The sequence below is a fragment of the Pteronotus mesoamericanus genome, unplaced genomic scaffold (genome assembly GCF_021234165.1).
Source record: "Pteronotus mesoamericanus isolate MK-2021 breed Mesoamerican mustached bat unplaced genomic scaffold, CSHL_Meso_final contig_20, whole genome shotgun sequence".
NCBI lineage: Eukaryota > Metazoa > Chordata > Mammalia > Chiroptera > Mormoopidae > Pteronotus > Pteronotus mesoamericanus.
Genome location: NW_026555085.1, coordinates 21,241,886 through 21,267,280, shown reverse-complemented (window position 1 = coordinate 21,267,280; position 25,395 = coordinate 21,241,886). Strand labels below are relative to the sequence as shown.

Sequence of the window (25,395 nt, the reverse complement as noted above, 5' to 3'; positions counted from 1 at the left end):
CGGGGAATTCATACTGTGTCTAATGTAAAATAACATAAATAAAAATAAAATTAAATTAAATATTGTAATTAATTAAATAAATGGGATTCAAGGGGGAAAAAAAAAAAAAATCAGGTTCCGTCCTGACTGGTGTGGCTCAGTTGGTTGGGCTTTGTTCCACATAGCAAAAGGCCCCTGGTTGATTCCCAATTAGGCACATGCCTGGGTTGTAGGTTCAATCCCCAGGTGTGCATAGGAGAAGCCACTGATTGATGTTTCTCTCCCTTTCTTTTTCCCTCCCTTCCTCTCTCTCCAAAAATAAATAAATAAGTAAACAATCTTTTAAAAAAAAATCAGGTTCCTATGCTTGTATATAAGGATTTCTGGTACCAAGAATTAACCCATCAGACACAACTTTACACCATGTGACCAATAAGATGCAACTCTATTATATGACCATATAGTTATGGTTCAAACCAGGGCATTTATACTCCAACTATTGTAATGTGTGCTGTCTTTTTTTAAATTTGACAATCTAAGAGAAAAAATGTCAGTGCCCCCGACTGAATAGTGAGGTATTGCATGTTTTAAAAATTCTTGCTGCTGTGTGGCACACAAGTTGAAAATCCCTGATATAAATCCATAATTTGAAATACAGATATTTTGGTAATATGGGCTTAAAATATTTTGATAGATGAGCACAATAAAAACAACTGAGTTGAAATAAAACGAGATTTTTGGAATAACAGGTTAAGTTTGAAACTTTTAAAACCTGGATGGATAGAACTTGGACAGGATGACGGAGACCCAAACTAGCTCTGGCCTTGGGCAGCTGGCAGGAGAGTGAAGATACCTTTGCAAAACTCTCCTGTGCCTCTAATATGTTTTTCACATGCCCCTTGACAAAAATTTGTTAATCTGTGCATCTTGACATCCACAGTAGCATTTACTGTTCTGCACAGTTGTTTCTTGACTATATCACTTTACAGGTGGAAGGGGTCCTTGAGTTTTTTTTGTTCCTGACACCTAGTATAGCATCTAACAAACTGAGATCATTCAGTGTTTTTGGAGTCGAATGGCAATTGACTGCTAAAAATCTCATTTGTGTATTTTAAATTACTTAATTTGTATATAGTTTGTACACCTGCTTTCCTACTACCAAGGCCCAGTACCTGGAACACAGCTGGCACGTGATAAACATTACATTGCAAATGTAAAATTGGCTACATTAAATGGTTAACAAAGCTGCATTCAAGGATATTGAGTAGTAGCGATACAGCAAGAGGGTACAAGGAGAAAGACAATTTCTGGGGCTCAATATGGGGAATCCGTAGGATACTAAGACGAAAACCTGAAATTATCCAAACATCAATGAAAAATAGCAAGGATCTTCTATTTGTGCTCTGAGCACAAAGCATTTTGTCTTAAGCGCTTAAATTCGTATAGCTGAAAAGATGTCACTCACTCCACCACCGTTCCTCCTTTTACAACTTTTGGAGTAATTTCTGGGGTAGAAATGGCCTCGGTAGTGACTGATTTCAAAGGAAAAATCAGAATCACTTAGAACAAGCACAGTAAATGTATCCCAAAGGAGTGAAGCTATAAACATCAGTTTTGAGTGGTTTGTTACTGCGTTAGCAGACCTTCGTTCCAGTGGTCTCCGTAGGCATTTAACTCTTTCAGCTAAAACCAAGGAACTAGATCTCCTTTCAGAACCGCAGAAAGGATGGCTACTAGAGCGGACTCTTGCCGTCCAAACGCGACCACACAACCATGCCATTCCGGGCATTGAGAGAATCAGAGTTCAGGGCATCGGGAACCTCACTGCCGCTATTGCGCACGCTCTGCGTTCCACGCAGGCTTATTAGGAGGAAAGGAGATAAAGCTGCCCAGAAACACGTGAACCACAACGGACCGATTCGGGCCTGGGCTCCCTACAGCATCGGATTCTGGAATTTACAATCACGAAAGTTCTATTATCTCGCGATTGGCTCCGGGACTACATGACATCATAGCGCTTGATTCATTCTCGGTGCCCCCATTGGCTGGCCGCGTCATTGTGACGTCACGGTCAGCCCACGTTCTGATTGTAGATACCCGGCGCCTTCCTCTTCCCTTCGCGGCGGTTCCAGGCGACCGGTGCTTCCCTCCCACATCCTCCTCGGCTCCGGCTGGTAACGGGAGCCGCTGCCGCTGCCTAGTCGCTTCTCAAAGCTGCTGCTGCCCCTCGGGCTAAGAGGTAAGCCGTCAGCTCCAGGAAACTTCGCCTGGGGCCGCCTCTCGGCCATGACACTCGCGCGAGCGTGCGGCGGGGACGAGAGAGCTGCGAACTGCCGTTAGGTCGTGCACCCGGTGAGGAAGAAGAGCTGCCGGCACGGCCCGCGCTCCCCCGGCGTGGCTTAGGAGCCCTGGCGGCCCGCGGCCGCCAGGCGGCCGGCTCGGGGGGGGCCCAGCCCGGCCCCCAAAGGACGGACTGTAAGGCGCGGGGAGAGCTGTGCGGGCGGGAGATGGCTCGTTCTGGGCGTCTCGGGAGTTTGCACTGTGATGCTGCCTCACCTGTTCCGCGCAAGGAAGCAGCAGGCGGACAGTTTTGCGCGCTGACAGGAGCCGCGGGAACACACGCTGTGCCCAAATCTGAGGGAGAAGGGGTGGGTTTGTGCGCTCAGATCCGCCTGCTGGGTCGGGATGAACTCGCGGGTGGGAAGTCCAGGGAGGCGCCCTCTGAAATAGAGCGCTTTCTTTGGTGGAGAACAAAACCTGGGTGAGTTCGAAGAGCCTTCGGGGATCGCGAGACCCAGGGCGCGCCCGCCTTTGCTCGGCTCCGAGCAGGCGGTGCGGGGACCCTCCTGTCTTGCCTATACGCGCCCCCCCCCCCCCCCCCCCCCCCCCCAGGGAAGCCTGCTAGCCTTGGACCGCTCTGATGTTTATTAAAACCAGATAACTGCAGCCCGAAGTACTCGGGGAGGGATGAGCCTGGAGCGAAAGCGAGGGGGCGGAGACTCGAGGGGGACCGGGCGGCCCTTTAAGGAGTCCAGGCGCGGAAGGGGCGGGAGCAGCGGGCCGGGAGGGAGGCGCGCGGCCGGGGAGCGGCTGTGGGATGGGGAGGTCCCTGGTTCGTGTCTGTTGAGAATTGTAAGGAAAAGTGTTCTTTTACAGTTTCCATGCCAGTAAGACTCATCCCCACCCCGGACTCTCCAAACCACCTTACCGCCCTGGGGTGGAAGGAGTCTTGCCTGGAGGAAGAGTAGTTCTTGCAAATTGTTTCTTGTAACAGTTCCGTGCTTTGCACTTTAAGGGTGGTGGTTTCCCCTCCTCACGACTGTTAGACTTATCTCCCAACTTCTTGATTGCAAATTTATCGCATGCATTTGGCCAGCTTGGTGGTGGGAGTACGTATGGATGAATCTAGTCCTTGACATATTAGCTGGTCTGGACAACCCTGGGGTGCGGGCGGGGAAATTGTGGGGAGCAAGTAGCCTTAATTCTTCAATAGCGGGACCCGTGGCAGGAAGTGCTTCACTGGGTTGTGCGGAAGAGCTAATGCTGCTTGTTTCCCTAACTCCTTGGTAGATATAACCTGTTGGTTTGCATTTGTTTTGCCTGAACATCTCAGTCAGCAGCATTCGGAACAGAATCTGTACAGATACTGACACAGCCGTTCTGCATTTGCTGGGGATGGACGAACACTTTTATTTTTCATCTGCGTGCAGTAGGGGACAAGTGGATCGATCCTTTAGTCAGTTTAGACGCTGCCTGGGATTTTCCAGGAAGGGTCCGCACTTGCAAGAGAAATGTCTCTCATGTCCCTTTGAGATTTCTACCCCAGATTATTAACTTCTCCTTGCCAGGAACTTTTTGGCAGTGTTTTTTTCTTTTTGCATTTTCCTTTCTCTTCCATTTTTAACTGAAGACAAAAGGGAAAATATTGGTGATGGTTAATTTTGCAGAAATAGACTAGAACTTTGCTGAAAAGTGAAAGTAGAAAGCATATTAAAATTTGTCGTGTTTTTCAAGAAAAATACCTCATAACTTCATACTGCCCTCATACCTTTGACTCAGTTTCCTTGTCTGTTTCTAAGTGGGAATTTCATGTTACATAATTGTTATATGGCTTTCAAGAGATGATAAAATGCAAAAGCCGCATGTGGGTCTACCAAATGTTTGCTGCTTCGTTTCTCCCGCCCCCCCTGGGGAAGGGGAAGTGGGGTTTAAGGGGTGTGGCCAGGGCTGAAACCCGAGGATTTCAAATAATTGGGAAAATATTCAAAACTAGGTTTTCACAAACCCTAATTTCAGTATCCCTGTGACTTTTAAAAATGAGGTAAGATCTCATTTTCCTAGGATCAGCAGAGTTACTGGTGTTTGGTTAGAGCCCTTGATTTTTGGATATTGGGTGATCACAGGGAACTTCCAGGGATCTTTTTTTCATTACCTTCTCGTTTGCTTTCATCATGATTACTGATTGTTATCTTGCTGCTATAAGTGAGTATATTATTCCTTGGGTATCCTGTTTCCCACTTGAGTTACACAAATCAGGGTAAACCTGGTTACTTTCCTATAGGCTAACTCTGATGCCTAAGTAGATAGTAGAGATTGTGAGTAATGGTTTTACTTCTTTCTGCCTTGGCCACACCCATCCTCTCTCCTAGGACATTTTGTAATTATTTTGAATTTGCCTTCCTCCTCAATTGCCTACCAACTCTTCTGTTCCTGATGGGATAATTTTTCCATTAATTACCTATAACTAAGTCTTTGCATGCATTCATTTTCAGATATTTTTGATGTGAGTACCTTCCTGTAAATAGTTGCTTGCCATGCATAATTCTTATGCCATCCTGTGAGAAGTGTTACCCCTACCTCCTCTTAAGGAATGAGGACTAAGGCCAGAAATGCCAAGAGATTTTTCCACATTCCCATAGCTCTGTCTCTTGTACCATACCTGCTCCTTTGTGTATCCTTACACTGCCAGGAGTTGTTCAGAGGGCTATATGCCGTTTATGTAACTCTGTTACTCTGTAACTTGAAAATCTAACCTTATGTTCAAAGGTCTGTCTTCAAGCCATACCAGATTAACAAATTGTCATCTTTCAAATCTGCCTAAAATCTGTTTCCTTCCTTTTAGCCCGTATTTGATTCATTTTTTTTAATTTATTCATTGACTTGTCCGTTATTAAATGTGGGTGGGGGTGTCTGTGTGTGCGTGCCTGTGTGTGATGGCAAGGAGGATGCATACTAAGCTGAATGATACCGTTCTCGACTCCAAAGGGCTTCCTGAATTGGCTTACACTTTAATCCTTTTATACCCATACTTAGTCTATACCTTGAGCTAAAAGGAGATCAGAAGCAGATTTCTGGGGGACTTGTCTAACTATATCTAAGAAAGCTTTATGGCAGAGCTGTCCATGTTAGACCTATCAGTGCTTAATATTTTGAATTAGTTAGGGTGATTTTGGTACATGATACAGAAAACCCAACTCAGATGGGCTTAAATGACCACCTGACCCAAAAAGTCCTGATGGCAGAACTTTTGCTTGTTTCTCTGAAGTGCTCTCAGATGTTGATAGTCTGATTTTGCAAGATGACTGCCAGCAACAATTTGGACCCTTCTGTTACCATATTCTCATGTGGGAACTTCCCTTCCCTCCACGTTCCACAGAAAGTCCTTGGCCTAGAGATGGGCATAGGCCTTGTTTGCTTGAAGTAATAACTGGAGCAATATAAACCTGATAATCTGGGATCCATCCTAGAACTGAGGAAGTAGGTTTAAATCTCACTTCACATACTTGGCTGCTACTACATCTTCAGGAAGGGCCTGTGTGGACGCAGGGGAAGTGAGTAAGGGCCTCCAGGGATGTCAGTAGAAAAGAGATGATTGGATTAAACTAAATAGAATTGAACTAACATTTGAATTTAAGCTTGGGTTTCATAGAGGAATCTTACAGAGATAGGAGGACAGGCATTCTACGAGGAAGGGAGTTTGGAGAGCAAACAGGTATAGAACTATTGAGCAAAAATCAGGTAGCCCCTTTGGCTGAAACTGATAGGCAAAAGTGGAAGAAAAGGTTAGAAAGGCAGGTTGTTGGTAATAGCAATGGCTAACTTTCATTGAGCTATTATTATATGTCAGATCTGGCACTGAGCACTTTTTACATGGATTTATCTCAATTACTAGTAATTGGTACTGTGAGCATTTCCACTTTACAGGTGAGGAAATGGAGGCTCAGAAAAGTTTAGACTCTTGCCCACAGTCACAAAGCATTTCAGCCAGGTTGTTTTACCTTCTAGCCTGTTCTTTCTTTGGAGATGTTTGTTTGGTAATGATACCACTGAAGCTTTGGAGCTAGAAAGAGTGCATTATAAATGCTGTGCTCCAGTAATACATGTCTTGTCAGAGTGCGTAGGATGGATTGGCGTGGACAGAGGCTGGGAATGTAGAGATGGACTGGGAGGCTGTTAGAGGAGGTCAGGGCAGAGATAAAGCCCCACCTGGAGCCATGGGCCTGAGCACAGGCTGGAGAGAGCTAATTGAATCAACTTGTTGCTAGGATAAGATCCCTGTGACCTGGAGACCAAGTGAATTCTAGGGCCAACAAGAGGAAGAGTACTCTTACTACTGGGTGGTGGAGGAGACATGGTAATATAAAGGGAGAAGGAGGAAGCTTTGTAATTAGATGGGAATATCCTAATAGTCCAGATACCTGTCCGCACAACCCATTTCTTCCCCTTGAGTCTCAGTTCCTCCTCTTTGCAGCCAGTCTCTTGGCTCCTTTTTCTGTTGTTGTTGCCCTTATGCAAGTACATGTTTCCACCACATTTCATCCACTTTTAGACACAGTTTTTCACATTTTAACATATCTAGGTAGAGATGCAGCTTATAATCAGTAGCATCTTAAAATCACTACAAGCATTTTTCTACATTTTAGTATTACTGTAACTAGGATGCTTCCTGCCTTTTAATGAGGTACCGTATTTTGCCATGTATAATAAGCATTTTTCGCCAAAATTTTCGAGGAAAAAATAAGGGTGTGCATTATACATGGGCAGTACTAATTCTGTATCTGTGTAAACATTTTTAATTCTTTTATTTATGCTTATGCATTAAAAGTGTAACTCTAGGAAGCAGTAATGATATTTGTATGTAACATAATATTCTGGAATACAGTCATTGGTTTTGTTTCTAAATAGAAATAAAAAATTGAATTAAAAAATTAAAATGAAAGTTTTTTTCCTGAAAGTTTGGGCCAGAAATATGGGTGCACATTATACAAAGCATTATTCACTACAAAATACAGTATCATTGGTGAAAAAAAGTAGATCCCAGTATTGCTAAAGCTCATGCAGCCAGTAGCTGGTGGAGCCAAAAGAGCGAGCCAAGGCTTCTGAGCTCCTTCCATCAGCTAGGTTGGTTACCTCAACTCACAGAATAGATATTAAAATAAATGTTTGCCTCAGGATACATAAAGCACATGCATATTTCTTTGTTTATTACAACTGAAGTAATTTGAGAAGATTGGAAGGCATAGTTGTTTTAAGGTAGGATGCATTACCCTTGTATAGAACCCAGCTGCCGTGCTTTCTTGTCCTAACTTGCCACCAACCATAAGAAAATCAATGCTGGGCATTGGTCTCTCTTTCTTTAAAAATAAAAGATGTAAACTAAAGTGGTTTCCAAGTCCCTTTCAGAACTAAATCTATCTTCCCTTTTCCCACGAGCAAATCCTTTGTTTCTGTTTGACTGAGGGTAGAGAATGAAAGTTGAAATCATTTAGGTCTTAGAAAGGTAGATGTCAGAATTAGTGATGGAAATTATGGAAATTACACTTTTCTCTTTAAGGGGTTGAACATAACCTCAGGAGATGTTTTGACCTCACAAAGTGAATTGTTTAGGAAGATAACCTGACCTAATTTTGAGATTCTGTAATAAGAACCCCCACCCACCCACACCAACTGTTTGATTCCTGCTGGGTTCCCTCACTGGCATGTTTCCTTCATGGGAACATTTTTATTTGACTTGCAGGCATTCACTTTTAGAATTGTGTGGTGCCTGGATTTAAAATATTCATGATTGGTGAGTGTTTAGAAAGACAACATTCCCATCCTTCCACCTCCTCCTCCCCTGACATTACTCTTTCAAGTACAGCTGTATGCAATGTCTTAGTATTTCTTCTATCTTAAGGTAGACTTTTGTCTTCTTGTTGATTGGATTTAGGAAACAGTTTGTTTGTTTTAAGATTTTTAGTGCTGGTATTGTTATGCTTCCTCTAGTTAGAGAACACTTTTTTCTTGAAACATACCTGCCAATTTCTAACTGTAATCCTAATACTAGGTTGGAATGGTCCTGTTAGCATATGGTATTTACAGGTTCCATCTCTATTAGGTTTTATCTTTGCCCTTTCCTTTCCCCATTGTCAACAATTTTGTCCGTCAGAATGAATCTTTTATAAGCCCGTACTAATCAGACCTCATAAAGTCATGTTGGAGAATTGGCTACTTAGGTTTTTATTTTATCTGAGTTATACTGAACCCTCGAGTACCTGTCCCCTTTGTCTTGGCTTGGCAAACACTTCTACAAAGCAATTATTATGAATTTCATTTTCCCCAAAGAATAGTTCTCACGATACCAAATTCAATAATTATTCATTTGCTTCCCCGGGAGTTTGGCAATTTGGTGTCTGTCCCCAGTGGTAATATTCAGGGTACCTCTGTGTTAGTCTATGGCAGAAAAAGTAAATTAGTATTTAAAGAAGTTGTTGACACCTCCATCAGCCCAAGTTAAGAGCTGATAGGCACCTCTGCAAATCTGAAGGGTTTTTTTAATAGAACTTCTGAATATTTATCTTTACTGTGTATCTGAGGTGCATTGATAAAAGCATCTACTGTGCTTTGTTTCTCTTTTAATTAAGAAACGCTGTTGGAAGCATATTGAAGAAAATACCTTTCAGGTTAGCAACTACTCATCTGGATAGGGTTCCCACTCTTACGGCAGTGTCGGCTCTGGCATGTTATCCACCTCTTTGACACTTCTGTTGGAACTTGGAGGTGAGAGCACCTGGGCCTACTTTGGAGGGTATCCAATCCATCAATATTATACAAGAAAGCTAAGTAGGGTACCGACTTAATTTGATGGTCATGGTAAAAAGATTCCTCTGTTGTGTAGGATGTTCAGTGAAGCATTGTTCATAATAGCAAAAGACTGAGAGGCTAGAGTAAATTGTCCTCCAGAAGAATCAGTTACTCTACAGCTGGGCAATGGAATTCTTTGCAACTTACAAGAAGAATGAGGCTGATCTGTAGGTACTGAATACAGCTTCCAGTACCACATGCCAGGCATTTTTCTGAGGTCCTTTACATATGTTCACTTCGGCCTCAAAACCCCCTGAGGTAGGTACCCCAGTTTTGTAGATGAGGAACCTAAAGCACAGAAAGGTTAAGTGACTTATTCAAGGCTCCATGGCTAGCAGGCAGTAGAGCCAAGGATTCAAACCCAGGCAGGCTGACTGCAGTCTACTCTTAGCCACCCTGGCATGCTGCATGTGTTTTAGAACTAAGTAGTTATTTTTGCATTTGCATCTCTTGATACAGAGCTAGAGGAAACAAGGTTGAGTTTCTTATCATTACAGTTCTGGGAGGTTGGCAATGTATCCCATATAAAACTTTTGTCAGTAACTAAACATTAGAAAAAGTAAGCTAATAGAAGAATGACCTTTATGCTCAGTCCTTGAGAGGGTAACCTTTTGCTTATTCCCTGATTACTTTTTTAGAGATTTTGCACTTAAGCCTCCTCTTGTTGGTTTAATCAACAGTACAAGCACAGAAGAGCTCTGTAATTATTGATGTAGGAAAATCAGTGTTCAAATCCCAGTTGCCAGTTGGCTGCACTGTCATGACTGGTGAAGGACAGTGGCATCGGTTTCTTTACCTGGCCTCACCTGGGTTTAATTTACAAGGTGTATAAGATCTGAGAGGTGTGGGCTGGGAGGGAAGGGCACCCAGATCTTCCAGGGAGCTTCTGTCTCCAGCCTGTCTGATTTCCCTTGGGTAGAGGTATAAGTTATGTATATTTTGAAAATATCTACTATATCATCTGACACAGGCCGGACTAAGGGCTATTTGTTCAGCCTGAAGATAGTCATGTTTTCCACCACCTTCAGTTCTCTTGGGATTGTTAGACTCTTTGAGAAGGTCTTTTTTCTTTCTGGGTGTGATTAGTAGGTCTGACAACATTATGTTGGCTATGGGTACCATAATTCCTGAAATAAGAGAATCACAAAATGCACACAGTGCCTTATATATTAACATGGAACATCACCAGGTGATAAAACAACTTATATAGATGCTCTCTATAGAAGAGAGCAATGACTACTGGGTTGTACTTGCTTTTAAAAATGCCGCATCATGCCCTGGCTAGTGTGGCTCAGCGGGTGAGTGCCAGTCTGTGAACCAATAGGTCGCCAGTTTGATTCCCAGTCAGGGCACATGCCTGTGTTGCAGGCCAGGTCCCCAGTAAGGGGTGTTAGAGGCAACCACACACTGATGTTCCTCTCCCTCTCTTTCTCCCTCCCTTCCCTTCTGTTGAAAAATAAATAAAATCTTTTTTTAAAAAATGTCGCATCGTAGCAGGCTTTTATTTTATTTTTTTACTACATGTAACTCTGCATCTCCCTCTGCTCAGTTACTGCCACACTCAAACAACATTTATAAAATATGGATGTTTTCAGTTTTAAAAAAGAAATATTTTTTTTGTCACATGCCTTCTTTATATTACACAGATTTGAATTTTATTCTCCCCCTTTTTTAATTTCTACTGAGGTGACAGCAATATTTTTGTATGTTTTGTACAAATGAGCTTGGAGAACATGATAATTTATTTTGAATATTCAAGTAATCACACCAGTTAAGAGACTGCAATCAGATAAGAATTATTAGTCGCATATAGCAGAAAATGTTGCTTAAACTCCTCTTAGATGTTTAGCTCCTGGCTGTTTGTAATTAGTCTGATTTAATGTTGAGAATATGATTGAAGTAGAGCTTAGCCTCTTTAAGGTCCTTAAGGGATCTGGTAGAGTCAACGCAGAGGATCTTGAGGTCCATGATCAGTGCTTTGGCATTGCCTGTCTTCTCTACAAGTATGCTTCAGCCAAGAAGGTGGTTGCCCTGTGAAACCAGTCAGAGCTTCTCTAAAGAGCCCCTGAAAGACTATCTCAGGACTCCCATGTCCCCATGAGAATGCTATAAATACTGTGCTTGCTTGGTTTTCGGAGCATCTCCTTTTTGTTTACTTGGCAAGGAGTGGTGGTTTTCGAGTTGGCTCAGTGACCCCAAAGGAAGGTGGCCATGAGCACATTGCACAGTGAAGGAGGTACCATTCATTGAACCCGGATGCAGTTCATGCTCGAGTTTCTCATCCTTTAAAGAAATATAACTAGCGTATTTTAAAGGGCTTCCCAGAACTCAAGACTTAGTTGAATAGTATGCAAGGTACCGTTGGAAGACCGATTTCAGTGGGTAATCTAGTTGGATTCAAGTATGTACTCACTCACTGATTATCCGTCTCAGATATTTATTTCTAATCCATTTCTTTTTTGTAAACTCCAGCCTCATAACTTTTCATCAGTGAGCTTCACCTGGAAACCCTGAGAACCTCTTTTTATGTTGGCTAACATGGTCAGAAGCACCACCATCCACCAGTTGTCCCATGCCATCACGCTGGCAGCAGTATGCGGATCCTTCCCTCTCCTATCAGCTGCATCCTTCCCCCACTCCCTCCGCCATATCCACCATGTATTGTCCATTCATCCTCCTCTCTGTCCCTCTCTGTCACCCCCTTCCCCTTCCATTGTCTGCCCCTAGAAGCACGTCAGTCCCATCCTGGATGACTTCCTGGCTCCTGTCTGTCCCCCCTGTGTTCTGGTCCCTAATCTGCTGTCACAGTGGTCTTCTGATGTGTTAATAGGGTCATTTCATTCCACCCTATAAACTTCATTTACTCCCCCTTTGGGGCCATCCTTGATCCAGCTTCATTTCCTGCCACTTTCTGTCTGAACTTTTGACTCTGAACATTTCATAGACTTTATTTCCTTAAATGTCTTTTGTCTGCCTCCATCTCTATTCCACATGGGCTATATATGAATGCTGCTTTATCAGTTGCTCCCACCAAAAACAAAAACAGAAGCAAAGCAAACAGGAGAAAAAGTCCTATGCTTTAGAAGTCAAACCCTTACACCCTAGGACCTTTGGTCCTTTTGACTGACTTGGATGTTCTCCCCCTTCCTACTTTTGTAACCTTGGTTCTAGTACCTAACCTTTGTGTGCTTCAGTTTCCCCACTCTTAAAGTGAGAGTGACTAACACTTTTCTCTGCTCAGTGTCTGGCATGTTAATCTCTGTATTCTTGTTCCCTTTATATTCCATTCTTAATTTCCCCATTCTTAAAGTGAGAATGACTAATGCTTTCCTTTTCTTCCTGCTCAGTGTCTGGCATGTTAATCTTTGTATCCTTGGTACTTATATACCATCTGGCATATAGTAAATATCTAGCAATTATTTGCATTATGTCTCTCTAAATATGTACCTTTTAAGTGTAATCCATTTGGTAATGTGTGGTAATGGCTTGTGAAGGTGAGGATATCTTGATAGCCTGGGAATACATAATATTTCACGGATGGGGAGTCTGCCCAGGCCAGGGATGCTGGAAGGCCAGCTTCCCTGCCCAGTGTCACCGTTCTTCCCTCTGGAATAGAGCAGCAGCAGCCTTCAGACCATACAAATTGCTAGACATCCCATGTTCTCAGGAGCAGAGGTGACACATGCTGTTATTTTAAAGGGCCTTACTTATTTGCATGTCCTTTTGTAGAGCATTCAGGTAGAATATGCCAGTCGTAGACCATACCAGTGTCATGGTGCCCAAGCATGGAGTAGCTTCAACTCTGGTGTCTAGGCACACAACACTTCCATGATAAAATAGTGGTGGAAACTGACACACTTTTTTAAACCTTGTTTTGGTTGGCCATGGCACAGAGCATGCCACACGGTGGAAGTGGACCGTGTAGGTTGGACAGAGCCTGTGTGCCTCAGCAGCTGTATGGTCACTAATTCATCAGTCATTCACACTCACCTACTGTTGAGGATTTCTGTGTGCTACCCTCTGCTGAGGAGCATGGATCTTACAGGGACACATGACAATACACCTGCTGGCAAAGAGATTATAGTCCAGTAGAAGAGGGGACGTAGGTACTTGAGTCATGAGATAATTATTGGTACTGTGGATATGGCCATGTGTGTTGCACAAGTGATGGAGATCTCAAAATAATAGTGGCTCCTATAATGGTATCTTAGAACAGGGTTGAAGTTTCTGTCTCCCATAAAAGGCTGAGGAGGGGTGAGAGGGTGGTAGGTCCAGGGCTGGTTTGACCAATCATAGGCTCCCCCTAGCTTGGAGTATTCCAGGTTTAGAGTATGGTGCCATCTCCTGGGCAGCAGGAAAGAGAAAGAGACAAAGAAAGTAGAAAGGGCAGTGGGTTCATTCATGCTTTCTCTTAGGGGAAGATGCCAGAAGCTGCCCATATAGACAGTTGTGTTTTTGTCTCCTTGGCCAGAACTTAAACAAGTGGCGTGTGAAACTGCAAAAAATTGCTGGAAAGTCTCACCTTGTTTCTGGATGACCATGGGCAGCTGAAAGTCCTGCTGCAGAATTCAGGCAGCAACCACCTGTCTGTGCCAATGGTTGGGGAGGAGATTGGCAGTCCCACCCACAATGCTCGAAAAGCCCAGGTGCCAAGGAAAGCACAGAAGCACACCTAAGTCAGCTTGGGAGGGTCAGGAAGGGCCGCCTGGAGAATAAGCAGGGATCTCTGGTGGAAAGAGGAAGTAGGCATTCAGGGACTGGCTCTGAGGTGAGAGGGGCAGACAGCTGGTTGGGTGGAGGAGCGTGAGGAACTGAGAGAAGGTCAGTGAGAAAAACCAAAGGGGAAACGGGCCTGATCATATATGGGTTCTAGGGTCCATGCTGAAGACATTGGACATTGTCCTAGAGCCTTTAACTGATTTTGAGACTGTTGGTCACACTCACCCACTGTAGAAAGATGCTTCTTAGCGGGGAGAGGGGCAACACAAGACTGGAAGCAGGGAGAGTCCATTAGGAAGGGAGTGCATTTATCAGTTGACATGATGGTGGCCTTGACTAGATAGTGGCTTTGGGGATCAAAAGAAGTGACTGAAAATCCTTGCAGTTTCATAGGGCTTAAGAACTGGGAAGGAATTTAGAAATTTGTCTGCCATTTCCCTTGACAGATGATGAAACCAAGGTTGAGATGTTAAATGGCTTGCCCAGGGTCACACAGCTCACTGTAGAGCAACACCAGAAACCATTTTTCGTGCCCCAACTTCTTCCTTTTGTTATTGCTGAATGTGCAGATTTGGAGGATCAGGGCACTGTGGGTATTCAGAGAAGGCAGAGAGATACAGAGGGGCGGGTGGCGTTGGAGCTGGGCCTTAAAAGATAAGATTATATGCATAATTTGCACAGCAGACTGGAGGGGGCTTGCTAGATGTGAGTTATGTGAGAATCGGTGTAGAGGAGAAGCCCAGGTGTGTTTGGTGCTCCTGGGTTCCGCAGTTTGAGTACAGTAAGTACTAGCATGCATCAAGGAAGTAGCATAAGATCGTGCTCCAGAAGGGAGAGTGTCCTAGATTTTCCAGGGGGGCTCACTGTAATCACAAAGGCCCTTAAATGTGGAAGAGAGAGGCAGAAGAGGCTGGAAAGAAGGCATCATGAATAGACTTGGCCTAGTGTTGCTGACTTTGAAAATGGTACTATAAACCAAGAAATGCAGGCAGCCTCAAGAAGCTGGAAAAGGATTTTCCTTTAGAGCCTCCAAAAACCTCGCAGAGGTTGCAGTCAAAAAAATCACAGCATAGGTCAGTTTGTGTGTCTCAGATCAGCCATGACTTCTGCAGGGAAAGGAACACAGCCCTGCTGACACTGTGGTTTTAGTCCAGTGAGACTTGTATGGGAATTCTGATCTGAAAGTAACTCAGGTGTGCTGATTTAAACTGCTAGTTTGTGGTAATTTGTTAGAGCAGACTTAGGGAACTAGTGCAGCGGTTCATATTTGTTTGCTGAGTGAATGAGAGCTGTGCTGTAAGGGATCAATGTGACAGATTCATTTATGAGTTGGATTGGATAGGAGGAGGCTCTGGAGGCCAAGGAGTCCCTAGAAGACAGTTCTGGCAAAGAGGTGATGCACATGAGACTGGAGGGGGTGGGTGGAGGTAGAAAGGAGTGGTGCTGAAATTGCAGCACCATCAACAGGAAGGACATGAAACCTGGGTGGCCAGGTACCCAGTGCAGGGCAAGGGATGGAGCATGTGTGCTTTCAGGCCCGGGTTCCTGGGAAGACTGTGGTGTTCGTCACAGAAATAAGCGATTCAGAAGGAAGAAAAGGGTGTGAGAAAAGTATGCTAAATTCAGTTTGTGGCTTGTTGAGTTTCAGTTCAGGAGGACTACCTGTTTGTATGTGGAGAGACATCAGATGAAAAACCAGCCTTTGAGGTTGGGATTGGGGATACAGGATTGGGTGTCATTGGTCATGATGTAGCTATACTCTCTAAATATCTCCAGTGAAGAGGCTCAGCAGCCCTTTTTAAGAATCTAAGATGTCACAGTCCTTAAAATTAAGAAGCTTTTCCTAGTATTTCTCCTAAGTTACAAGAGTGGACCCCTAAAAGACTGGTATTATCTGTTGAGAGTGGGCACCTTGTAGGACAGGCTTCTCCCGCTAGGTGTTATAGGAACCCATCTGTACCTGTACCATCTGTGAGAGGCTGTGTTAGGCCTCAGTGAGTTTTTTCTGAAGACTCTTTAGGTGCGTTTGCTCGTTTCATGATGGGTGATTGACAAGCATACCTGCCCACACCATGCTGAGTGTTCAGCAGTTTTTGACCAAAACATGACATGACCCCGATGCCCCACCCTCCCTGATCTCACCCCAAGCGACTTGTTTGTTTCCCCTGGCTGAAAAAAGTCCTCAAAGGGGAACCTTTTGCCGATGTGGAGGAGGTGAAACAAAAAGTGGCAGAAGCACTAAAAGGCATCAAAATTGATGAGTTCAAAAACTGGGGAAAAAAATGACTCCATAGGTGTTTTGCGTCAAATGGAGAGTACTGTGAAGATGGCTCAAGTTAAAATGTGTAAGAATAAATATACAGTTCTTTATAAATAAATTCCTAGTTTTGGGGGGTCCTACCTTGTATTTTTATTGCCATATGAATTCTGTATATCTTTAAAATTTTTTAATAAATAAAAATAAGTTAATCCTACATAATTAACACATTTAAATAAACTAAATAACAATTCTGCAGCCCCTCCTTCCTTTGGATATTGTACCTTGTGTTGCAGATCCCCTTCCCAGAAGCCTGTCTGTCTCTGGTGGATCTGTTTGTCACCCAGCCAGTCACTCAGGGTCATATGCTCCTCCCCTCTCAGCCCTGACACTGTCACATCTCACCCAGTGAGTCAGAGAGGATGGAGCCCTAAACAAAACTCGGCTTGTGCTGGAAAAAGGAAGATAGATGCTATTTGCTATAACATTTCCGCATCTTTTTTAAAAATACCAATTTGCCATCAAACTATATATAGACATTTTAGACATGGTTTCATCCTTGAGTTCTTGGTTTCTGAATTCCTTTGTTCTTCATAATAAGCTTGGTTGTGATGATTGAAATTATAATCCATTTCCTAAAAAATGGGAGAGAAACCATTTCAGAACAGCTGTGTAGAATGTATTGACTTCAGAGGTTTTTTTCCTGTGACATCATGTTGCTTGTCTATGATGTTATTTTATCTCTTTGATCACTGTCCTTCATGAGGCATTTGCCCTATGTAAATTCAGCTTACAAGTGAAAAGATTTCCAATGAAGATTGTACTGAATATAATTTTAAAATGTTAAAGCCTATAAAGATATGAGGCCTAACGAAGTAATGACTTCTCTAAACCACACATGAAATTCACTTTCTTTTTTGTTTTAAACCCTCACCCAAGGATATGTTTTTATTGATTTAAAAGAAAGAGGAAGGAAGGGAGGGGGGAGAGAGAAGAGAGAAAAACAGAAACATCAGTGTGAGAGAAAAACAATGGTCAGTTGCCTCCCATATGTGCCGTGACTGAGGATCGAACCTACAACCTTTTGGTGTAAGGGATGACGCTCCAACTAACTGAGCTGCTGGGCCAGAGCGAAATTCACTTTCAGTTTCATTGAGATACTTATATTTCTTCTCCAGAAAAGGAAATGTGATTGAAGCAAGAGATCTCATTCATTCTAACTTGACCAGCTGAACTTGCAGTTCTCCCTTCCCTTTGGTTTGATTAAAATAAGATTTATGTGTGCAAAATTCTGGGTTTTCATTTATGTCAGTCAGTATCACTATACGACAAAGCTCCCTAAACACCCAGAAAGCATAAACTGAGTGTAACAAAATTAAACCCTATTAGAAGGAGGGGGAGGAGAAGGTGTTAGTCCTGTACTTCAGTGCCCTTTATTATTGTACATTTTAACTGTACCTTCCACACAGTCATGACTTTTTTTGTTTTCCTTCTTGAAATCAAGTTGTGTGCTCTAAAAAGACAGTCTATTTGGCTTGCGGGCATTTCTCTGTAATGTTTTCCAAAGTAAGAAAGCAAAGAGAAGACATTTTGTAGAGAGAAACCTGCGAATAACCTGCTCCTTGTCTGTGACCAGAGGGTAAATGCTCTGAGTTTAAAAGCATTGAGTGTCTTCCCGACAGGCAGGCGTATGTAGTGTACCATTATAGTAAGTGTTAAGCTTCACACAGAATACTTGACACTATTCTTTTTCAAAGGAATTCATTTCTAAATGATGAAAGTCATGCTTGGAGAGGTGGAATGTCACTTAGATTCTTAATTTGGAGGAGAAGGGAGTGTCATGTAATTTTTTCCCTCTTATTCATATTCATTCTGTCTCTTTTGCTTCTTTCTTCAGCTGGGACTCTGCTTTCCTCCTGGTAATTATATTCCAGTACAGTGTCAGGGCCACACCTGCAACTGCCACCCCATTTACAGGAAGAAAGGAGGTGAATCCACAGGCTCCAGCCATTGATGCTGGGAGTAGATAGTGGCTGCGGCTGCAGCCTGTGGGGAAGATGGCTTTTTCTTCTGAGGAGGCCACATTATGAATTTTAAGAAACCTCCTACACAATGCTCACTTGAACTGATTAGCAAAATGAGTCAAAGAAACTAGGACCTGGTGAAAATGGGACAACTGAGGTGATTGGCAAATGGAAAGTGTGTTTTTTTAAGAGGTGTTTGCCTGGCAAGTTGAAGTCAGGAATACGAACTTTGACTTTGATTCTGTGAGCTAGCATTCTCTCTCCTTCTCTTTATTTAGATAAATAAGCACTGGAGCATTTGTGTAGTGTTTGATAAGAGTGAATACATACTCTGCAGTACTACCTAATGTGAGTTAGCCACAGGAAACTTGTGTCAACTCATTATTTATGAGTTAGAATTTTAGTTTTTGGTGACTAAGAGTTTCCACTAGAAGTATCCTCATCTGAAAAGGGAATAATATCATGTTTTGGCTAAAGAAACTTTCAGAGTTTTTATGCTCACATAGTAATGTGAAAATCAGCTCATCCTGTTTCATTAGTGTTGTTTCTAGTTACAACATACTACATATAATTTGATGAGTTAGTGGGGAACCAGGAAGAACTTAATTATTTCACAGAGTAGAATATTTATTGTTAATTTTTGTTTGTAATTGTTAGCTTGCTTTTAAAATGACTATATAGCAACAAATTTCAGGGATTTAAGTGTTAGGTTTTTAAACTCTGCATTTGAATTACTTCAGACTCTGTACTTGAAGTACTTAAAGTTAAATTTAACTCCTAATGTTAAGTATAAAAACATATTTTGAGGTATATTTGCCTTTAAGTTGGGAGGCTAAATTTATAATGTCTATTTAGGAGTGAAATCTTATAGAGGGGAAGAATTCTGTACACAATGTTTAATACAGCAGCTCTCAGACTTTTTGGTTTTAGGATAAAAATTATGACAACCTCAGAGAGCATTTGTTTATGTGGACTGGTATTTACTCTATTAAAAATTATTTAAATAAAAATTTTAAATAATTAATAATAAATCTAAAAATAATATGATAGCATAAATAACCTATGCTTTTACAAAAAAGGTATTTTCCAAAACAAAAAATGTGAAAACAGATTAACATTTTTGTTGATATTATGTATCTGGCTTAATGAAAGACAGCTGGATCCTCCTGTCTGCTCTGCATTCAGTCTTTTGATGTCACACATTTTGTAGCCTCTGGGACACTGTGCAGTGATGAGAAAGATGATACTGAAAAAGTAATCTCACAGTAGTATTATGAAAATAGGGTTGATCTTATGGAACCTCTGAAAAGGATCCAAGGACCCTCAGAGGTATCTAGGCTACCCTTTGAGAACCTCTATTCTAACCAGATCCTGTTTATTGTATTTTTAAGTAAGGGCCACCCTTCCACTTAGCTGTAAAAACATCATTTTTTTCCCCTTCTGCAGCAGCCATTGCCTCTTGCCTCCCTCTGCCTGAGTAAATTTTTTGATACATGCCACACGAGCCCTGAATGCCACCTTAATACTTGAACTTCATCAGGTGGACTGGTTTGGGCCATTTTACCAAGTAAATGTATCTGCAGGGTACCCTACTTAGTTAGGATAATATGTAAAAGAAAACTCATGTCTTCTAACAACATTGGTTGTTTAAATGGATGTTCTATTGGAGGTCAGTGGTCAGTTTTTAAAATAAAAATCCAAACCAGAAAGTAGTGAGTAATTAGCAGACTGAGGTCTCAGTGTAGCATACAGTGTTTCAGATGTTCACTTCATTTTTTTTTTTTTTAATTTATCTCATTCTCTTTGCTATCTACACATTGTACTATTTGGGCCTTCATATTGGCTGATTTTTGGAATAGCTTTAAAAATAGCTGTATCCTTTTTTGTTCATTCCTGCTTTATACGTATTACTTGATATGTTTTTTTAAATGTTGATTTTGGACAGTGCTTTGCTTTAATAAAAATTAGCTGCATTATGTCTTAGTCTCCACCTTATTCTGTTTAACCATTTAACCTTTATAATTTCATGTGTTATAAGAATGTTCCTCTGGCCTTTTTTATATAACATCTGATCATATAGAGCTCTACTTTGGGGATTAGGAAATACTGCACCTCCCCTCCCCTTTAGTACACTATAGGGCAGGGCTCTGTGCACTACTGCCCCGCACCCCGCGCTGTGGTCCCCCCCCGCCCCCCCCCCGCGCCCTGCCAGGAACCCACTATCAGTCTGTGGCCTACTAGCAACCTGGCTGCACAGCACGAGGTGAGCAGTAGAGTAGGCGGAGCTCTCATTACCACCTGAGCTCGCCTCCTGCCTTCCCCCATGGAAAAGTTGTCTTCCACAAAACCCATCTCTATTGCCAAAAAAGTTGGGGACCCCTGCGAAGGGAATAAGATGTTTATGATCTCAGAACATCCTATGTTATCTGACTCAGGTACCACTACACATTGAGCTGCTGTGTATATAGATACTGAGATTTTTTCAGTGGGGTATATTTTGCATTGCCAAATACAGTAGTCACTTAGCCACAGGTGGTTGTTGAGCACCTGAAATGTGGCCTAGGGCAACTGAGAAGCTGAGTTTTCATTTAATTCTAATTAATTTACATTTAAATAACCACATATGGTTCATATCCTAGTTATTGGACAGTACAATAACTCTAAGGGTGCCTGGTATCTTCTAAAAGACTTACTATACCTGTCTCATTCTTGGCCTGAATTTCATGAAGTTTCATCCATTCATTTTTACAAGAGTATCAATTTTAGAAGTTGTAGCAGGTGGGTTTCACTAGTTCTAGATAGCTCATTGCCAGAAACAGAACTAGGAGGAAATATTGGCACTGAAAAGTGGAGGTTTTTTATTTTGGCTGCTCTTTATGAACACTTGAGATAGTTCTAGGTGAAATTAGAGGGAAAAACAGGATTAAGGAAAGATTTTTAGGTTGGGGAGACTTGAGCAGATTTGTCAGCAGGAAAAAAAAGCATCCTATGGATAGAGGGAATTGAAGATAAAAGGGGGAAGATCCGGAGTGCAAGTTGGAGGGTAGAAAACCACTCTATAAACTGGGAGGGAAAGATAGACTTTTTTAAAGTGTTTGAATTGTTTTGAAGTGAAATTCACATAGTATAAAATTTATTTTAAAATGGTCAATTCAGTGACACTTAGTTCATGCACAGTGTTGTGCTTCCATTACTTCTATCTAATTGCAACCATTTTCATTGCTCCCAGAGGAGGCCCGGTGCTTATCAGCAGCTACTCTCTGTCCTCTCCCCTGCATCCTCTGGGCAACCACTTGAATCTATGTATGGATTTGCCTATTCTGCATGTTTCATATAAATAGAATCATAGAATATGTAACCTTTGTATTTGGTTTCTTTCACTTAATATGATGTTTCTGAGGTTCACTCATGTAGCATGTAAAAAAGTGACATGACATTTTAAGGAGAGGGAGTTTTAGAGAGTTCCTATTGTCAGCCTGAATCTCAGCACAACAGCCAGTTCATCCAGTTGGATTTACCTGGGGACTCTACAGAGGTGGATATGGCATCTTGACTATTTGTGGAATGGTTGACTGGGAGATTCAGTCTGAGCAAGGGCCAGAGCGGAAAGGCTGGGACATCAAGGTCTAGATGTGGTGCTGGTCATCACCAAGGGCAAACTGACTGCCAGTAGGGGATTGGGGCGGAGGAGTGGATGGGTAGGAACTTTCATTAAGAGGTGAAGGAATGCCTGTTTCATCATGGAGTAAATTTGGGTTCTCAAATTAGAGTATACATGTGGAAACATGAGCCCACGTAAAGTGGGGGCTAACTCTTCTTTCGTAGATGAGGGTCAGCCATAGCTTCCTACTGGAGGTGGACAAACCAGCTTTCCAAGGAGGCAAGTGAGGTGGAAGACTGTAACCTCGCCCTGCTGGGTGAATGATGCTGCACTGCTATTCTGAAGGCTTCGTGCTAGTTGGAAAAAGGGTTGTGAAAAGCAGGCCTTGAGTTTCATTGTTTTTGATGAAAGTTCTTCTTGGCTTCCTTTCGATGAAGGTTAGTAAAACTGAGTCACCCACTCTCGTTGGTGCCAAGAACAGTGTTGGAGGCCAGCGGTGTCCACAGCAAGGCCAAAGCCAGGCCCAGCTATCTTCTCCCAACTGCCTACAGAAAAAGATCAAAGGCCATTCACTGGCTTTCAGGGTCTTCTCTTTTTGTCTCCAGTTTGCTCTTCATTCATTCCTTATACAAGTAATGGGTAACCATTGTGTGCCAAGGGCTGAGAATGCGCTACGTGGTGAACCAGGCAGGCACAGCCCCTTTCTTTTCAAAGACTTAGATACCAACCAAATGTTGCTGTGTATTTGGGGTATAATTAGAGTATAAACAGAGGGAACTAACCTAGCCTGGCGCTTTGGGGAAGGAGTGAGGATTTCTTTGGAGTAAGTGATCTTTCAGCAGAAGTTTATGGCAGAAATATGAGGGAAGTGGGAAGTGGGGCAGGTGAACAAGGTGAATATGAGGGAAGTGGGAAGTGGGGCAGGTGAACAAGGTGAATATGAGGGAAGTGGGAAGTGGGGCAGGTGAACAAGGTGAATATGAGGGAAGTGGGAAGTGGGGCAGGTGAACAAGGTGAATATGAGGGAAGTGGGGCAGGTGAATTTCCCTGCTTGTACCTGCCTGAGTACAGTGTGTAGTGGAGAAGGTGGAAGGAAGCAGGTGTGGCTGGGGGACAGTGATTAGGGGCAGACGGCAGAAGATGGGCAGGAAGCAGGTTTGAGCCAGTGCATGAAGGGGGCTCTCGGCAAAGTGAGGGATTGTAGGTTGTATCCAAAGAGTAAGGGGACACATTTGAAAGACTTCAGGCAGGAGTGGCGCAATAAGTTCTGGTGGGTTTAGAAAGATCACTCTGATGCAGTACGAATAGGAGGGGACAAGAATGGATGCTTGAAAGCCAGCTGGAAGTCCGTGTGAAAGAAAAGAGGGCCCTGGTCTGAGGTGGTGGTAGAAAGAAGTGGATATTAATAAGGTACTTGGGAGATAGTATCAACAGACTAAGAGATGGATGATTGCATTGCTCTGGTACTCTGCCCCTTCTCCTTTCTCTGCCTTTTTATGCCTTCAGGCCCTTTTTCACACTGTGCCTTCAGCTTGAAATGTGCATCAACATTCTGCCTTGTAAAATCCTTAATAACCTGGCCACGTGTCATTGCTGTGAAGTCTTCCCTGATCACTGCTCAGAATCAATTCATTTAGCAAATATATATAGAGCATTCGGATGTTTTATTGTGCTTCAAATTGTTGCTGACTTGGTTTTCTAATGAGGTGCTGATCACATGACAATCGATTACATGGTTGCTTAATAAAGGTAAGGTAGAATTTGCAACATTCTGCAGGCCCACCCAGGATCTCAGTTCTTTACAGAGCATGGCAGTGAGTCCTGCCTCTACTCCTCCGTATTAGGGCTACCCCTCCTGCTTTCCTTGGCCTCCCCTCTTCTACTAGTCTTCTCGGTGTCAGTTCAAACCCCACTCCTCTGGGGAAGCCTCTCCATGCCCCAGCCCCAGCCCCAGCTCTCTCCCTCCCATCACAGCCCTCACTCCTTCGGCTCTCCCTCTCTTTTACTGGGTGCTAGCGTGGTATTAGTAACTTTCTGTTGTAGATGGAAGTAACGTCCAAACCTGTAAATAATTTTTTATGAGTTTTATTTGAGCCCAAACAGTTAACAAGATTGTGCTCTTCAGCGTGGTTATTTCAAAGGTAGGTTTAACCTAGATGCACAAAAACACTGGCAGGGCTTGCTTAAGACAAAGACACCTTTTACTAAAGAAGTCGTGCCCCAGGCGTGACTACCCACCACGACCAGCCCAGTTACAAATAGTGATTATGCTACCTGTGAGATCACCTTCCATAGAACCCCTTCTTTGTCCACACTATGTATATGTGATGCCAGTTATATTGGCCAATTAACAGACTCTCAGCTGCACTCCATTGAGAAGAGTGCTTGTAAATGGTTGGCATGCATAAGGATCTACAGATGGCTCATAAGCTTCAAAATTTCCCATAAAGGATAGAAAAGGGCAATGTAAAAATAAAAGCATTTGAATATGTGTAATAGTTTGGCTTATGATACCAGAATGGATATTTTAACCTAGAATGTGTGTTTTAGATCGAAGAATAATATCCAAATGGTTCACTTTGCTGTATCTTTCCATAAATTGTTCTTGCATGGGACATTTAAACACAAGAAGTTGGTTAGTAGTAAATGGAATATGGATGGAACAGATGGCACTTTGGAGGATAAGTTGTGAATCAACCTTCCTGAACTTTTAACCATAGGATAGAATTTTCACTTTAGAAAGTAGGCCTAGAGGATGAGGCATAGTCAGGAGACCAGCTGACTTTTCACACAGTGATTTTTCTACCTTTTTCCGGTGTATGTGACATAGGGTTATCATTGTCCAAAAAGCGTTCTTGGCCTCAGGTTAATCTGTTCTTCAGTCATTGAAGAGAGCTGGGAGCTTATTTATGCATTAACCCACAGACCTTTTCTAGGCATATTTTTGAAAGTCATACCTCAAGCTAATACTTATCCTTTGTGATCTTCTTTGGAGATGGAGAAATTCTTATTTTATGATAGCTCATTTCTCAGCTTTTTGTTTTGATGTAAGACTAGCCAGTTATCCCAACTCATCACCAGAGGCCCATTTTATAAAAAATTGTTTATATACCCATGTTTTTAAAAATGTGTATTTTTAATTATATAAAATCATATAGTTATCTAGAGATAGAGGTAAATCTATAACTGATTTTATTATATGCTGCATATCCATAGTTCTAAGGGATATGGGAAAAACTCATTACTCATCCTGGCTGTAAAAACTGACCAGTGCTAAACATGGTAGACACATTTCTCATTCCGTATCATGTTATCACCCAGTACACTCAAACCAGAAGGTTCCCATTGAGATTTTTTTTCAGTCATAGCCTCACCGATACCACTTTAACACTATTATTTGCTTTTATGTCAATTTCTTAGCAGGCCTGCTATCTGAGAATTAATATGACCTCTTATGCTGCCTACAAAGTCCATCTAATGATTCATTTGAATGGGGAAAACAAGCCAAATCAAGTGTGTGTCACAGAAGCACTGTAACTAGTAGTAACCACTGGCTCACTGACACTCTGTTTTGTACACCCGTTGTCTTGGTGTTAAGTTGCTTTGAACATAATTGTTCCTCACAAAACCTGAGATTATTACTGAGGACCCAGCAGTGTGTTATACGTATTTGTAGGTTGCTATTTGGATGC

General features: G+C 42.5%; 1 protein-coding gene across 2 annotated transcripts in view; it reads left to right on the top strand.

Annotated features, from left to right (window-relative positions):
• Nucleotides 1-2,034: 2,034 nt before the first annotated feature.
• ELOVL5 (ELOVL fatty acid elongase 5) overlaps nucleotides 2,035-25,395 on the top strand; it is a 76,246-nt gene continuing 52,885 nt past the window's right edge. For both annotated transcript variants that reach the window (XM_054569488.1, XM_054569489.1), the window contains exon 1: nucleotides 2,035-2,218. The gene's annotated coding sequence lies outside the window, so the exon portion shown is untranslated. The remainder of the gene's footprint in view (nucleotides 2,219-25,395) is intronic.